The sequence below is a fragment of the Ascaphus truei genome, chromosome 20 (genome assembly GCF_040206685.1).
Source record: "Ascaphus truei isolate aAscTru1 chromosome 20, aAscTru1.hap1, whole genome shotgun sequence".
NCBI classification, from domain to species: domain Eukaryota; kingdom Metazoa; phylum Chordata; class Amphibia; order Anura; family Ascaphidae; genus Ascaphus; species Ascaphus truei.
In genome coordinates, this window is record NC_134502.1 from 18,659,822 (window position 1) to 18,665,319 (window position 5,498).

Here is a 5,498-nt window from a genome sequence, read left to right on the forward strand (position 1 = left end):
CCGAGGGAGAGCGCGTGGCTTCTTACCATCTCTCCGACATCTCTTCATCTCTGCGACGTCATGCCACCATCAAGCTGGCACTGACGCTACTGAACTGTCAGGCTGTGCGGAGAACAACAGGATATCTAAATATAACATACGGGACGGCTCACAGTACTCCCACAGAAATAAGAAAGGGCACGATACCGTGTATACAATGCATATGAAACCAAATACATGATAGGGAGGACACGTGGAAGGCATGACTCAGCGCCTATCAAGGGAACAGTTCAGAGAGAAATTGGGGCCCATCGTGTCAAGAGTATAAACCCAAAATGCCTCCAGAGCAGTGCTTATGTTGTGGGGGGCGCTTAATCTGCTCAATGGGCATATATCTGAAGTTAGCAACCGTATGCTTTTTCTCCATAAAGTGTCTCGCAATGCAGCTGGTTGGTCTGATGCGTTGTCACGGATTCACGAATCGCCATTCTGATACTTGACCGTGGTGAGCCATTCTATCTTTAAATTGGCGGTCCTTCTTCCCCACATAGTCCACACGGGCATTTTATGACATAAACAACTCCCTTAGAGGTACACCTTAACCTGTCTGGAGGTGTGGCCCTTGCCACTGTGGGGGTGGTTACATTATTTGCCCAGTATCAGGCTTCTGCAGTTAATGCATCCGCAGCATATATACACGCTCAGCTTTGGGAATAGAAAGTGTGCATCCACCTTGGTGGGTGGTCTGATGAAGCCAACCATATTGGCGAAATGCGTAGGAGGTAGCACAGCGAACCAGAGAACAGATGAGCACCTAGTGTATCCACCTAGAGAGGAGGCCAGGAACACAGCAAGCCAATGAGACTTTGTGGATGAAACCTCCTGTGGCGCTGTAGGAAGAATGGACGCTGATTCTCTTGCAACAGATCTTTTCTTTGAGCTGAAAAACCTCAGAAAATGGAAGACAAAAAAAAAAAGGCAAAAAACACCGCAATAGTTTATTACCCAGGGATAGGCTAGTGTATACAAATCAAGAGCAATTTATTAAAACATGACAATTAAGACATATAGCATTTAGACAATTAATAGATTAATCAGATATAAAACTTCCAAGCGCTTGTGCTATGGAAGATGTGCTGCTCCGCCTTGGTAAAATTGAAATCCTACTCACCGAACATGAGTAGGACATGTGCAAGGGTTTAGGGTCTTTTCCTCCAGAAGACACCGCTCGCTGTGGGGTGCGTCCGTCTATTCATGCGGGGGGACCGGCTTCAAAACTCGTGGGCTCGTTGATCACTTGCCGCCGCCCGAGTTCGCCCGATCGTCTCCTCCGATGACGTTACCTCCTGGAATCCAAAGCTACGGTGTCCCTGAGTTGCCAAAAACCACTCCTACGCGTTTCGACATGCTTGTTTTACACTATTGGTTCCTTTTTTTTCTTTTTTTTTTGTCTCCTGTTTTTTGTTATTTGTGTGTTTGTCCTTGTTTTGTCTGTAACCTCCCCTCAATGGGGTTACCAGTTTGATGCAAGGGGTTTAATGGCAGAGCAATATATGCTAGGCCCCACCCTATGTTGCCACAGGCATACTGACGACACAGGGAAGTGTATAGGTGAGGGTGAAGGTTCTGAAAGCTAAGTTCCTGGAGGACAAGAGTAGAAGAGCCGCGTGGAGGAGAGATAGGGATTAGTTTCCGGAAGTAATAGAAGAGATCAGGCCTCCCTGTTTGTAATGGTACAGATAGGGACAGTGCCCTTTTAGCAAGGATTCCAATGAGATGGCCAACGGAAACATGCAGAGGGCTCCCAGGTGACAGAGGATCAGCTCTACAGGCGGATCCACATTGTAGAGGGAGAAAGGGGGTTGGCCCGGGATTAAAGGGGTTACACCCCATTTGGCCATCCCCTGACCTCACCCGGGAGTCAAAGGGTTAACTGGGCTAAGACCCAGAACGGTGATTTAACCCCTGTAATGACATGTACATGTGTATTCCCCTGTTTCCCCTGTTTTATTGTAACATCTGGTCTGCAGCACACACACACTGGGATCCATCCGGGAGCACAAGGGTTAATAGTTGTATAGTGATTATAGCCCTTTGTGTAATTTTCCTGCCTTTTCAGGCACCATTTTGCAGGTTCCCATAGGCCGCCATTGGGGCTCAATGCTTTTTAATGGTGAATCTTGCTGTGGAGTCCTGTTCCTGAGAAGACCAGCAGATGGCGTCCGAGAGGGAGAGCGGCGGTTTCCCATTGAAAGTCAATGGGCTCATTGACTTCAATGGAGAAACCCTCGAGAGAGCTTTCCAGGAACGAGTTGGTTGCCATCCAAACCGCTTAACCGCAAAGCGGATACAATTTCAATAGGAGAGCTTTGATCACTTACAAGTCAAGTTCAACGACAAGTGGCGTGGGAATAAACAGTTCTAGGGCCCCTAGGAATAAAATTCTTTCTGTCCCTAGTTCCTAGACCTCTCCCCACTCGACCACAACCGGGTCCCCGTATCCTGGACCCCCGATAAGGGTCGAACCAAGAAGAGCGGGCCGCGCCATAGGTTCCAATGGCGGCGGCAGAAACAGCTCAGGAAAACGGTTAAGTGTCAAATACTGAAATTTGGTAATCCATAGCTCCGGTTCCGGAGGGCCCAGCGGATCAGGGTTTGGGGTATCTGTAGCCACTGCTCCGGCATCGCTGCAGAACCATCCTTGACCCGCTTGGACCAACCCAATGGAGAATGGACTCCCTTGAAAGTTCGGGATTTCTCCCATAGGCTTCAACGGCGGCCAAACCCCATTGACCGGCTACGGCGGAAAACTCCCATTGACTTCAACGGCGGCATCGCCCCGTTGAAAGTCTATGGCGGGGATTCCATAGCTGCCAATGGCGGCGGGATGCCATTGAAAGTCTATGGCGGCGGAACCCGTTGTTTTCAATGGGGATTTAGTGAAAAACCGTGATTTAATTTACAGCGGAGATTTGTGTATTAAAATGTAAAACGGTTTTAAGTGTATTTGGGTATCTCCGGTTTCCCAGGTCGTAGCAGGTCGCAAATTGGACCATAGGGGGTCCCAGTTCCGGCATTGAGAACTGGGAAGTTTGGACCTGCTGGACCCAAAGGAACCGGATATTTTAATATGTTCATGTTTTATCCAACATACTGTATTCCAAGATATGGGTAAAACTCAGAGGAAATTCCTTTGCATACCAGAGTAGCATATGGCCAGAAAGGCGACCCAATGTCTAGGACCTGAGTATGTTTCAAAGGATTTTGTCACCTTCACTGTTTGCATGAGGGTGGAGACTACTCAAACCAGAGCAGTCTTCAAGTGTTCCATTTCACACCTCACAACAAAGGATTTCCTGCCAGGTACTCCATTTGGTAGACTAGCTGGCATTCCTGATATAGAGGAGGGGTTATAGAAATGAGACCCCAGAGCTCTACTGCGCATATCCCAACTAGCCGGGGGCATGGGTCAAAAAGTGTTCCCACGTTAACCACTGGCTAGAGTTAATTGCAAACCAATCCACGGTACTCAATGTTAAGGATAGGGCACAAAAGGTTTATAAACTGATGTTCACCCTGTATCCTTGGTCTTCAATTTATCATCTGATGGCTACCTGATTGCGAGAGAATTGCTATGCTATATACTTCTCATTCCCCAACCTTAAAGTAAGTGTACTTCTTGTCTGTTACTGTATTACTCATGTGTTCACCTATCCAAAGGAATAAATATACTTTATTATATCTAAGACTCGTCCCAGTTCAGACCCAGTGATAAATATATATAATCTGTTATATATATTTATGTGTGACTATACAGCCTGCCATAATCTCACCGCGACACACATATGTTGTCTCTTCAACCTGTAAGGTAGTCTGAGTTCCCAATCAGGAATTGGGTATAGTCGTTACCTGACACACAAAACAAAGCAAGCTCTTTTTGGGAACCCCTGAGCCCCCACAAAATATATATGTACAGTGGTGTGAAAAAGAAAGTACACCCTCTTTGAATTCCATGGTTTTACATATCAGGACATAATAACCATCATCTGTTCCTTAGCAGGTCTTAAAATTAGATGGGGGGGGGGAGAAAACATGTGGGGGGGAGAAAACAGATGGAGGGGGGGGAGAAAACAGATGGAGGGGGGGGAGAAAACAGATGGGGGGGGAGAAAAAAAAGAGGAGTGGGGAGAAAACAGAGGGGGGGTAGAAAACAGGGGGAGGGGAGAAAACAGGGGGGGGAGAAAACAGGGGGGGAGGGAGAAAACATGGGGGGAGAAAAAACAGAGGGGGGAGAGAAAACAGAGGGGGGGGAGAGAAAACAGAGGGGGGGGGGAGAAAACCGAGGTGGGGGGGAACCGAGGGGGGGGAGAGAGAACAGAGGGGGGGGAGAGAAAACAGAGGGGGGAGAGAGAAAACAGAGGGTGGAAAGAGAGAAATGAGAGAGAAATCAAGAGATAGAGAGAACAGAGGAAGAGATTAAATAAAACGGGGTGAGCGAGAGAAAGCTGAGGGGAGAAAGAAAGCAGAGGGGAAAGAGAAAGCAGGGGGGAGAGAGAGAAAGAGGGGGGGAGAGAGTGAGAAAGCAGGGGGGAGAGAGAGAAAGCGGTGGGGGGGAGAGAGAGAAAGAGGGGGGAGAGAGAGAGAAAGCAGGGGGGAGAGAGAAAGAGGGGGGGAGAGAGAAAGAGGGGGGGGAGAGAGAAAGCAGGGGGAGAGAGAAAGAGGGGGGGAGAGAAAGAGGGGGGGGGGAGAGAGAAAGCAGGGGGGAGAGAGAAAGAGGGGGGGGGAGAGAGAAAGCAGGGGGGAGAGCGAAAGAGGGGGGGAGAGAGAAAGAGGGGGGGAGAGAGAAAGAGGGGGGGAGAGAGAAAGAGGGGGGAGAGAGAGAAAGCAGGGGGGGGAGAGAGAGAAAGCAGGGGGGAGAGAGAAAGAGGGGGGGAGAGAGAAAGAGGGGGGGGGAGAAAGAGGGGGGGGAGAGAAAGAGGGGGGGAGAGAGAGAAAGCAGGGGGAGAGAGAAAGAGGGGGGGGGAGAGAGAAAGCAGAGGGGGGAGAGAAAGCAGGGGGAGAGAGAGAAAGAGGGGGGAGAGAGAGAAAGAAGGGGGAGAGAGAGAAAGAAGGGGGAGAGAGAGAAAGAGGGGGGGAGAGAGAAAGAGGGGGGGGAGAGAGAAAGAGGGGGGAGAGAGAGAAAGCAGGGGGGAGAGAGAGAAAGCAGGGGGGAGAGAGAAAGAGGGGGGGAGAGAGAAAGAGGGGGGGGAGAAAGAGGGAGGGAAAGAGAAAGAGGGGGGGAGAGAGAGAAAGCAGGGGGAGAGAGAAAGAGGGGGGGAGAGAGAGAAAGCAGAGGGGGGAGAGAAAGCAGAGGGGGGGGAGGTAGAGAAAACTAAGGGGGGTTGTATTACAGATACATTTCTATGGAGGGGGGTTGCAGCTAGAAATCAATGCGAGCGGGAGGGTGCTCACCCTAAATCTGCCTATCTGATTGGCTGCCGCCTATCATGTAATTGGCTGTCTCTTTCGGCAGAGGCATG